Genomic DNA, 13448 nt, shown 5'->3' with positions numbered 1-13448 from the left:
TGCTGTTTTGCAGATATGCAGGAGGTCCATCCGAGTGGGGTCTGACAATGCCCTGTATGCCAGGCACAGCTCTCCCCTCAAAAGCATGTCAGAGACAGAACATGGGGATAGGGCCTTGAGGCGGTCTGCATAGGACATCTTACTTAAGCCCTGTATTCTTTTAGTGAGGAACCTTTGTGGAAGTTCCAGTTGTTGGATATTCCTGGTTAGGTACATACCAAAGGAGGCATTGTACTCAATGATAGGTCTGATGAATGCCGAATACAGTGGAACAATGACTTCCTTGGACTTAGATGCCATACATTTGTTTATAAGTTGTGCAACACAGGATGGTTTCCTCACCACTGTAGACATGTGATGGTGAAAGGTTAGATTACTATCTGTGTGTTTCCCTAAGTCCCTGACTACTGGATCAGCTCTTAGGGGTGTGCTGTCAATATGATAATTACCAGGGATGGATGACTTCCCAAAGGATACTATTATGCATTTCTTGCCATTTAGTTTTATTCCATGGCTCTGACACCAGTTGTTTCATTGAATATTAACTGAATATTGTGGTCTATCTTTCTGCAGTTTGTTTGTCAGGGCTAGTTCAGCACTAGAACTATAAGCCAGCTGGTTTCAGTGGGGGTTGTTTTACTTCTATGAAGTTTTGTGTTTATCTGATAGCCTGGTGGGGGCCTATCCTTTGTCTTATAGTACTGGTATAGTTACATTTCTGTGTATTTGTGCTCTGGCTTTGACTGATCTTCAACCAACTGGACATACAAGCTGATTTAAGTATATGTTTTTGCACTTGCACTGTTTCAGTGATAGTTAACAAAACTATACAGCATTTCTTTCTTTCTTTCATTAAATATTAATTGAATATTATGCTTTCTGTCTCTCTGCAGTTTGGTTTCCCATCCTCCCTCTCTAGTGTTGTTGTAGTCTTAAACCTGCTGGCTTTGGAATTGCCCACCCCTGCTGTAAATTTGTCTTTGGACACTCCTCCTAGAACTATCTCATTTGCTCAACTGAGTACAGTGAGATCATTTGGAAAGGACATTTCATTTGCATTAATTTGCAGAATACATCCTGAGATATCAGGTACCATAGAAGTGTTCTTTGCCTTGGATAGTAACACTTGATCTATGGAGATGTGAGGTGCGGGAAAAGTATCGGGATGTTGAAAGAGCCTTAGGGTGGGACCAGGGGGGTGAAGTTTGCACTGAACCTATCTGCTAGCAGGTTAGCTAAGTCAACAGGATCAGTGTAAATGATACTGTTAAGTAGTAATTCGGAATAAACCTGGGCTTTGCCACAGATGTTCCTGAAGTAACTGAAGAAAACCTTATGGTTTCCCTTTGTTTTGGAGGCTAGTTTTGATTCATAATTGGCCTTTGAGGTTTTCACTAGTGATCTAATTTGCTTGTTGAGGCTAAGGAGGGTGTTTTTCTAATTTGGAATTTGTTCCTTTTTACCCTTGAACAACAGTTTCTTCCTTTTGTTGTAAAGCCTGTTAATAGAGGATGCCCACCAAACAGGTTTGGGTTTCCTTGAGGAGCAAGTTTTAGTTTGTTGGGTATGGCTGAGTCCATGCAGTTGTACAGGGGCTTGTATACTGCATTGGCATACTGTTCAGCATAGTTGTCTGCATCCTGTGAAGGTGGTGATGGTATGAAGCTACAGATGCCCTCCCTTAGGAGGTTGTACTCAGCTTTTGAGAAGTTTTTTAGATTGATTACAGCTGGGGGGAGTTGGGTGGGGTAGAATCTTCAATGAGACAGTCTGGTGATTTGATCTCACTACTGAAGAACATACTATGGGAGTGGTGCATCAGTCACCCATGTTGGTAAGAACCAAGTCCAGAATGTTAACTCCCATTGTGGGGGATGAGACAAGCTGGTCTAGTGCATTAGAACTGATGAAGTTGAGGAATCATTGAAAGAGTGCATTAGTGCAAGAATAATTCACTCAGTCTATGGTGGGGTAGTTGAAGTCACCAAGGATCAGGGTGTTAGGGGGTACTTGATATAGAGTTAAGTAGATCCAGGTAAGAGGAATGGGTGTCCTGAGTCATGGAGGGGGGTCTATAGCTAGCTATAACTTGGATGGGTGTCTTGCCAACTGTCAGTTGTACCAGGATTAGTTCCAGTGCGTCATGCTGGCAAACCAGTCTGGAGGTGTACCTGTCCCTAATGAAGATAGAGATTCCATCACCTTTAGTCTTTCTGACCTCATTTTGGGGTCAGAATGTGTGGAAGGATGTATAGCCTGGTAAGGTAGAGGTGCTCTCTACAGCCCTGAACCAAGTTTTCAAGACCACACAAACATTGGCATCTTCTAGTGTAAGGAGAGCCTCCAGTGAGTCCATTTTCAGGTTAAGGCTCCTGATGTTAAGCAGCATGACCTTCAATTTGCTTTTTGACAAATCTTTTATGTTGGTAGGCTTGTCTTTGGAACATTGCCTAAAAAAGGCACAATGGGGATGTGAGAGCCTTGGCCAGGATCCAGAAACCCAGTGGTGGCAGGTAAAGGCCATCTCTGGCAAAGCATCGAGGCCTGTCACCCATGTCATCCCAGGCAGACAGATACTGGATCCCCTTGGAATGACACAAGAAACTAAGCCAATTGTTGAAGTCAATTATTTTTTGTTGGTATTGTGGTATCATTCTTAGTGAAGGTAGGATGCTGCTTAGGGCTAGGGTCATACCTGCCTGGGACACATTCTCAGAGTTCAATCATGTCTCTTTTCATATAGTCCAGGGAAGTACATCTCAAGTCATTCACACCAAGATGGACAATGACAGAGTCATATTTGTACTAGTTGTGGAGAGACTTAAGTGCGTGCATGATGGGGTGGATTCTGGCACCAGACAGACAACTGGCCGTGACCTTCTCCTTGTCAAGCCTGGTGAGGGGGACATCAGTGTGTTTCACAATTAAATGAGTCACCAATGACTAGTATGTTTGTTTTTTTGTTATGTCATGGGCTGTGATGGTTTATTGTTTTGCCTTATATACTGTGTTTGTGAGACACTGATGTATTGTCTGCTGTGGATGATGTGTTTGGTGTTGTGTGTGGAATGTTTGGAGGTCTCTGCTGTTTAGGTAAGTTTTTATTGAGGACTTTTGCATAGGTGTGTGTGTGTTGTGCTTGGCTATGTGATGTGAGTGCTGTGGTGTTTGTGCTGGCAATCTCCTCTTTGTCAGGAATGCTTACTGTGGCGCGTGAGAGCATGAACTCCAGGTTACTGACGTACATGCATTTCTGAATTCTGCAGAATTTGACTGAATTATACTGTTCTTTATTTGCTTGCATGTATTAGTTGTTATATTCTGTCTGACATCAGCAATTGATATATAAGGTATGCTGCAAATACATTTTTCTCTAGATTTAAAGGCTTTATTCTGAGCCATGTATATGTGATGGTATATTTACGGAAGTATGTTAATACAATTGACCATTAGATATCAGTAACAGATCATCTAAGCTTTTTTTAAAGTTTAGCTTTCATCGATGCAGGCTTAGATTAATTGAACCTTGTTGTTCTTCATTTGCTGACACAGAGTTGTTATATTCAGTCTGATTTTTTAGTTGCATGATTTACACAAATATTTCTACATAGATTTATATTTTGTGCTGGTTTTGCATGATTTTTTTCACTTGGTGTTTTGGTGTTCACATGACAGCAAGTTTCATCATGTGTCTGCTTTTTGTTTTGTTCTTTATTTAAATGGCAATGCAAGGATATTTAGTCAGATTTACTGAAGATGTTGGTAGTTAGCTAGCAAAACCAGTCTTTTCCTGTATTGATAGTTGCCTGGCTACTTTATTTGGATTAAATGGACTTACTGTTTCCTGTGCTATTTTTGTGAAGTTTGGAGTTTTGTTTACCTTACAAAAGACATAGGTATATTGCTACTAGCGTCTTACTCTTTGTAATTGATACTACTATACTGGACATGCACATTATACCAGGACATATGACAACTGTATCTCTCACACACATTATACCAGATCATGTGATGCTACTGTATCATTTACATACATTGCTCCAGAGTACATGTCACTACATTTTACCAGAATATATGTGACTACTGTGTTTGTCATACATGTTATATCAGGGTACATGTCACTAGTGTTTGTAGCATATACATTATGCCAGGCTACATATTACTACAGTATTAGTAACATACACTGTACCAGGTTACGGGCGGCCACGGTGGTGCAGTGATTAGCATTGTCGCCTCACAGCAAGAGGTTCTCAGGTTCGATGCTGGGGTGCCTTCTGTGTGGTTGCGTGGGTTTCCTCAGGGTGCTCTGGTTTCCTCCCACATTCCAAAAACATTCTGTAGGTGGATTGGACACTCCAAATTGGCCCTAGGTGTGAGTGTGTGCCTTCCGTGGAAGGTTGGGTGCCGGGCTGGCAACTCAACACCATAAAACTCCACTGCAAATCATGAGCAGGAAAAGCCAGAAGAAGACGCTATACCAGGATACCTATCACTTTTGTATCTGCCACATATATTATAAAAGTCTACCAGTTACTACTGTATCTGTCATGAAAATTATACATATTTTACCAGGAACCTCACTACTATATCTGTCAAATGCTTTACTTCAGGAAACTTGACACCTTTGTATTTGTTATGTGCACTGCCCAGGATACATGTCAATACTGTATTGATCATATCCATTATATCACAATACATGACCCTTACACATCTTGTTACACACTTTATATAAGGATATAAGATACTGCTATATTTGTTTCATATGTAATACCAGTATATATATAAATATTCTATCTGCCACATATGTTATATCAGAACTATGTCAATGCTGTATCGGTTGCATACATTAAAAAAGAACACATATGCTCCTGTATATATCACATAAATTATGCCAGGAAACCTGTCACTACCGTATCTGTCTCATACTTTACACCAGGATACATCACAATAATATATATCACAATATAATATATCAGAATACATACATATATCACTACTGTGTCCGTCACAAACATTATTCTAACATGTATGTTGGTAGTGCATCTGACATGTACATTATACCAAGGCACAATACTCTGCTGTATCTGCCACACACATTACACCAGGATACACTGGTATGGTACTGCTATGTCATACATTGTTCCAGAGTACATGTAGCTACTGCATCTTTCATAGGTTCATAGACATGTACTAGGCTAAAGACCACAAGGGTCTTTTTAAGCATAGCCATACATCACAAATCTTTGACAAGTTCTGGTACCCTTAATAAGTGTAAGCAGGGGCTTGGGAGATGAAATAATTATAGACTGGGAATGTCCATTAGAGACATAGGTACCAAACCAGGGATAAATTTTCTGTTCCCATACAATTCTCCAAGTTACACTTGAATTGTGTTAGGAAGGAACTCTGCTTCACATGGATGGGGAGACTGTTCCAGAGAAGGGGATACATACCTGTCTCTCTAGCAGGTCCTATTAATATCACATACAGGGTTTAAGTCTTTAGAATGGGTAATTCTGGTGCTGTTTGTTTTGTGGAGATGCAGGAGATCCATCAAGGTGGGGTCCCTCAATGCCTTGTATGCCAGGCAAAGATCTCTCCTCAACAGCATGTAAGAGACAGAATACCAGGATAGAGCATAGGATATGTTACTTGCATCCTGTATTCTTTTAGTGAGGAACCTCTGTGGACATTCCAGTTATTGGATGTGCCTGGTTAGGGGCATTGTACTCAACGATAAGACTGATGAATGCCAAATACAGTGAAACAATGACCTCCTTTGTACCTAGATGCCATACCTTTGTTTATGAGTTGCAGAACATACAATGATGTTCTCACTACTGTAAACACATGATGGTCAAAGGCTAGATTACTGTCTATGTTTGTCCCTAAGCTCCTGCCTAATGGGGCAACACTTAGGGGTGTTTTATCAATATGATAATTACGGGTTGGATGACTTCCTGAAGGACACTATTATGCATTTCTTGGCATTTAGCTTTAGTCTGTGGCTCTAAAACCAGTTGTTTGTCTGTGTCAGCCCCTCCTGAAAAACATCTGTGTCAATGGGGAATTCTATGAATGCTCCTAATTTGCAGTCATCTGCAAATTTAGTCAGCCAGAGGCCATTTACATTGGCCTTGACTTCAGAGTATAAAGGGCAAAAAGGAACAGTCACAGGGCCAATCCATGAGGGGCTCCATTTGTGACTGGTCTCTTTGTAGAGGTGGACTCCCCAATTCTAACTCCTTGGGTCCTGTCTGTGAGCCAGCTGGCTATTCACATGGTCACATAAGGGTTTATACCTAACCTATTGAGTTGCATTGTGTCAAATGTTTTGGCCAGGTCAATGCAGGCAGTGTGAACCTTTTTGCCCTCATCCATTGCTTTGGTGACCTTCTCAAAGAAGTTTCACATATCTTATACCAGAATACTTCAGTACTGTACATGTATATCACATATATACATTGCACCAGATACATGGCACCACTGTATATATCATATACATTATACTAGAATATATGTTACTACTGCATCTGTCACATACCTAATACAATAATACATGTAACATTTGTATATATCACACACACACACATACGCACACACACACACACACACACACATATATATATGTATATAAATATATATATATATATATATATATATATATATATATATATATATATACAGTATTTCCCCGAAAATAAGACCGGGTCTTATACTCCCCCCCCGCCAAAATCCGCATTAGGGCTTATTATCAGGGGATACCTTACTTACTCCCCCTACAAAAATCTACATTTATTCACTTATTCATGTAAAAAAAATTGACATTTATTCATGTACACAAATCGACATTTATTCATGTACAAAAATCAACATTTATTCATGTACACAAATTGACATTTATTTGGTACTTTTCCATTATTGGGCAACAGTTCTAGGTAACACGTTAACAGTTGTGTGAGAATTCTAAATAAACAGTCCAACAAACATTTCAACTTCAGAATATCTACATCTTGGCTTTCACAGTGCAATATTTCATGCTTAACAGAAAGTGCAGAAAAATCTCAACACATGTATTGGAGGAGGGAAATAAAACAGGTGAATAACTGCCACTTTTTGAGTGGTGATGCTTTCTTTATTCCTTACCCAAACTGTAAGAGAAGAATGATGGAAAGTCATAAAAATGAAGTCTGGGAACTAGTGGCCTTACTTTGTAATTACCCCTTGATAATGAAATGTTACCTTAATACAATAAAGTCAAAAAAATGACAAGAGCTTGCTGGCAGCTGAAAGCAGAAGCACTCCATTTTGTTTCCCCGATAATGGAAAAGTTATTCAAATATAGTCATGTCATCTTCTTCTGGAACATTGTCATAAGTCTCCAACCCCCGAATTCTGGTCTAAATTTCTTGCAACTCCATTTCCTGTAGAACCATTGGCTCCAATCTGTCATGCCTAGCAATCGAGCTCTCCTTAAATGAGTACTGCTTGTCCATGTAGCCTGCTCATACTGCATTGGCAACATAGCTGTCAGTCATTTTATCCCATGAATTCTTCACCCAAGTCATGACCTCTTTCAGGCTAGGCTTCACAAAGTTTCCATGCTAATTTCCATTCTATTTTCAATATAGTCATTGAGTTCCATGCGCAAATGGTCCTTGAATGGCTTGTTTATTGCAATATCAAAAGTCTGGAGATAGGCAGTCATTCCTGCGGGAATCAGTATTTGATCTATTCTTCTCTGTGCAAGGAAGTTCTTCATGTCTTTATCGCGGTGAGTGCTGGCTGAATCCCAGACTAGCTGACTTCTTTTGCCACCTCGCAAAACAAGTGGCAGCATTACATCGACCCACTTCCTTATAACTGCTTGTGTGCACCAGGCTTTTTCGGTTTCAAGAATGTAAATGCCTGAAACACGTTCAATCTTATCTTTCTTGCCCATTCTAATGATTAGAGGTGGGGTTTTCTTTCCATCTAGATGAATTGCCAAAATACAGGTAGCATGTACACTTTCGTGACCAGTGGAGGGAATGTAGATTGTCGAGGCACCCCTCTGATCAATTGTTGTTTGAGATCCTTGGCCCATAAATACTGCAGTTTCATCCATAGCAATCGTGTTGGAGAGCTGGTATTTAGAAAAGTCGATGCCATCAACAAAGGACTTGAATGCAAGTGCACATTTAATAACTTCAGTATCTTCCAGCTTGAAAAGTGTTGTTGATCTTCTTAGAGACAGTTCATATCACTGAAGGAAGCCATCCAGCCAATGTTGTGATGCTTTGAATTCTTCTGGGGATATTTCTAACTGTGGTGCCACTGCAAGGCCAAATGCTTGAATATCAGCCCTGCGCACAGTCAAAGCCTTTGGTCTCCTGTTAGCAATCCATTCACAGATGATGTCTTCCAGCTCAGGAAATAATGGTTGCTGACCTGATCCACACTTGCACTTCTTAGCATTTCCCTCATCGGCCTGTTGACTGAGGTTATCGTACTCTGCTCGCCACTTTTGGACCATTCGGAGATCCAACTTCTTCTATTTGCAGAAAGTCATCAGATTCTTTTCCCAGGAGTCCTCCACGATTTCTTTCTTGTACTCAGTGGAATAGCTCTTTCTTTTTGCCCTCATCTTGTCTGGGGAAGGGGCAGTTAATTGAAGACTTATGAGACAGGAGTGGCAACACAAAATGGTGATGGTTAAGAAGACACAACCACACCCATTTGTTATCAAGTGCACACGTTTTACATGCATTGTCTGTACTTTGTTCAATCAAATACACTTGCCAGAGTTTATGGGCCAAAGATCTCAACCATCAAGTGTGAGTGAGGATTAGAGTTACAGTAAGAATCATAGACGACTTCCGGGGAAAGAATCTTATGACTTTCTACAAACAGAAGAAGTTCGGTGTCCGAATGGTCCAAAAAAGGTGAGCAGAGTACGATAACCTTAGTCAACAGATGTCAATAATATTATTATTTTATAATTCTACATGTACGTCGTGTGTTGTTGATCTTAACTGGGGGTTTTGGGGTAGGGCTTATATCATGACCACCCTGAAAAACCATGCTAGGCCTTATTCCCTGATTAGGTCTTATTTGCAGAGAAATACGGTATATATATATATATATATATATATATATATATATATATATATATATATATATATCAAGATCATACATGTCACTATAGTATCTGTGATATATATATATATATATATATATATATATATATATATATATATATATATATATATCATTGATGTATATCACATACATATACCTGACTATATGTCACTACTGTATCTGTCTTATACATTGTACTGGTTACATGGCAATACTGCATCTATCACCTAACTTATGATAGAATATATGTCACTACTGTATATATTACAAATCTTACACCAGGATACCTGACACAACAGTGTCTGTCAAATACTCTATACTAAAATAAATGTCACTACTATATATGTCATATCCGTTATGCCAGAATGCATGTTACCAAAGCACCAGTTACATACATTATGTTAGAATCTGTTGCTACTGTCTTTCTCACAGATGCAGTACTTGTCACTACTGCTATATGTTATATACATTATTCCAGAATACACTTTGCTGCTGTGCCTGCCACATACATCAGAATACATGTCACCAGTTTAACTGCAACATACACAGCACCAGGATGCATGGAACTTCATTATTTTAATGTACATTGTACCACATGGTACTTCTGTATCTGTCACACACATTATTTCATGATACATGCCACCACCGTCTGTCACATCCACTGTACCAAGACATATAGCATCATAGTAGCTATCACCTACATTATGCAAGAATGTTTCAAGACAGTCTGTCAAATACATTGTACAAGAACTTGTGTCACTACTGACTCTGTTACGTTATATCAGGATAAATGGCAGTTCCATATCTACAATGATAATTATGCAAGAATATGTCTCTACTGTGTCTGTCACAAATATTAAACCTGAACAGATATCACTTCTGTGCTTATCACATACATAACATTGTAATATATGCCCCTATATGAAAGCATGTAACTTACTGTGAATGTCACATACATTATACCAGAGCACAAGACACTACTTTGTCTGTTAAATACATTATGCCAGAATACATGTAATTACTGTGTCTGTCATGTATGTTATACCAAAACACATGACACTACTTTGTCTGTCACAGAATACATGAAACTATTGTGTCTACATGACTCCACTGTATCTGCTTCATACATTAAACCAAAACACATCAGTAATGTAGTTGTCTCATGCAGTATACCTGGGCACATTGTACTGCCGTATCTGTCATATACAGTATACTAGACTGCATGTCACTGTTGTGCATGTTACATACATCATACCAAAAGAGAAGGCGTTAAGGTATTCAGTGACTCAATGAAGTGTATTTGAAGCTCAGGACCTATATAGACCATTTAAGAGTTTGCTTTATTTTTATCTCTATTACACAGAAAATCATTTATACCAAAAATCAAGAAGTATCTTGACCATCATTAAATTACTAGCACTCCTTATGTTTTTTTCTGTTTGTTTTGTTTTTTGTCAGAAAGTGTTATAATCTGCCAGCTGTATGGTGGAAAAAAGAGGATTTCAATTTAGATCTGACATTAGGTAATTAGATAATTAATTTATTATTTCTAGTAAGTAAAGTGTGATCTAAAATATAAATTCTTAACATTTCAGCAAACATGTTGTCACTTGGGCACTTATAACCTGTATCAAATCCACCCTTAGTAATCAATAAACTATAAATACAAAGATAGGTTTTCAAGTGGTTTTCATAGGGTAAAAATTCACAGCTAAATATGTCTAGTAAATGTTTTTTTTTTTTTAATATGCTCAAGTTTCTTCATCTGTGAAATCCCTAAAACACAAAAAAGATCTCCATATTCTATTACTGGGTGAACACAAGTTAAAAAAAGACTTAATCATAGCAATGCTGTCCATTGTTGAAAAGTTATGAAGTATGTTCTTTATTAAACTATAACATTTCCTAGCAATGTTAGTAACACGATGCTCAAAATACAAAGAAGAATCACTAATAACATCCAGGTTCTTAGCCTGATTAACTGAAGAGCAGAAAGATTTATACAGAATGTAACAGGAACAGTAATTGGTGATCCCAAAATGGATGACTGAACTTTTGTTATTAAATTCCACACCTTTCAGTTGTACTCAATTACTTAATCTATCAAGGTACTTTTAAAAATGAATCATCTGCTAAGTTAGTATTTATGCTGCCAACTTTTAAATCATCAGCAAATCTACCCAGTGATTATAGTGTCTTAATGTACAGAGAGACACAAAGTCATAAAATACCAGGATTTGCAGGCAGAAACAAGGACAATGAAGAAGGATACCCAGATGGTTCTACTAAAAATAGAAGCAATGGGGCTCATAAAAAAGAATTTACAGTCATATTTAGATATACTACTGATACATGTAACTCCATATGAATTGCAGAAGGGTGCTGCAAAGAGCACTTTTGACTAACATCAGATTGAAACAATACTGATTTCATGATATTTTATCATACTTTGACTTAGGAATGGGTGCATTTCCATCATTGTATTTGCAACCCAAAAGACTTGGGGAAATTAAACCAGTGAAACCATATTTGACCTGAAAAGGGACAGTTACTTATAAATACCCAAATAGTAATGGTCAAAATACCAATCCTTGGGGAATGCCACACCTAATGATAATATATTTGGAGTATGTATTCCTAATTATAACTCTATGTTTTCTTCATAATAGCCAGCTTATTACCCATCTTCTTAGATAAACATTCATATCTGATGTTCTCTAAATGTCATCAAAAACAGAATGTGGCACAGAATAGAAGGCTTTGGCCTGATCTAGATAAATTACATAAATAGCCAGACCTTCATCCAACCAATTCACTACACATTCATAAAAGTTGACCAAATTAGATAAACTAGATCTACCATGTATAAATTCATGTTGAAATATGTTATTACTAAAACTAAACATGCACTTAAAAGATAACCTCAATGCCTACTCAAAACACTTCCCTAAAATAAATATCAGGCTAATAGGCCTATAGTCATAGATGACATAAGCAGAATTATTTTTATAGATCGGAATAACAACCTTTTTCCATTTAGCTGGTACAAAGTTTTCGGGTAACATTTTTTAAACAAAATAGGCTATACAAGGCTACAAATACCATGCAGAAAATAACCATTCAGGTCATTTGGCCCAGCTGAAGAATTCTTTTTAATATTAGTCGAACCTGATTTTATATGGTCCTCCTGTAAGGGTAGACAATGACCAGTTACATTTGGTAAATTGTAAGACATTGTGCTATTATCAGAAAAACTGTTAAAAAACTTCAGTGAACAGATTTACCAAATAATCTAGTTCAGTAGTACATTTGGATTCATCACTTAATGTCAATCCTGCTGAATCAAGACCATAATTCCACACATGTCTAAACAAACCCTTATTGCTGTCCTTTAGATTTGTGGCCAAGATTATCTCATAAGAAGATCTGAATTCTGTAATTAGCCTTGTAAAACATTTCTTGTATTTGCTACAAATTATCTTATTTGCCACTATAGAATGGACCCTAAAGTACCGCAACATTTTTTCTTTATACATCTCACTTCATTAAGTTTTTTTATTCCACCTTGGAAAACTAACACAACTCCTTCCAACAGATAGACCAGATAGAACGAATCAATCAATCCACCATACTAGTTATATAACTACAAAGCTCCCAACTGTCTCATATTGCTAGTCTTTCCATACTGGAATTCCATTTCCATGATAAATTGTCAGCCTTAATGGGTACAAAATCTGACTCATATTTTTTTTAATTAACTCCCTTCCTTTAACTCCAGGAAGTATAAATTCAGTGATCACAAAAATAACACATAAATGGTCCAATCTCCCCAATTCTGGCTCAGTCCCACCATAATTGGAGTTTTTTTCTTTCTTTCTTTCTTTTTTTTTTTTTTTGAAAGCTAGGCTACATGCAAACCTTCATGTCCCCTTGTGTTTTTGGTATCTGTTTATAATCACAAATTATACTCTCACTTATGATTTTATTTACCAGTTCACTTGATGATAATGGAATTGACCAGTCAACACAAGGAGCATCTTCATCTCCTATGATTACATCAAAATTGTTTTTAAAACAATTCATTATTTGATGGCTTAACTCAACATCCAGCTCCTTTGGAACATTTGGAGAATGATTAAAAAAGAGCCATATTCTTACATACACCTTTGTCAGTTACTTTTACAGTCACAGACTCTATAGCTTCATCATTTAGAGTTAGTGCAGATGTGCATTTGGTGGAAATGTGAATAGGTACTCCTTCCCCCTCTTCTTGGACTCATAAGTTTGATGACCACAAAAAACAGGAGTAGATGATCATTTACTAGTAT

The sequence above is a fragment of the Protopterus annectens genome, chromosome 2.part2 (assembly GCF_019279795.1).
Source record: "Protopterus annectens isolate FY-2018-M chromosome 2.part2, PAN1.0, whole genome shotgun sequence".
Lineage (NCBI taxonomy): Eukaryota > Metazoa > Chordata > Ceratodontiformes > Protopteridae > Protopterus > Protopterus annectens.
The sequence above is the reverse complement of the archived record's forward strand: the minus strand, read 5'-3'. Positions refer to the sequence as shown.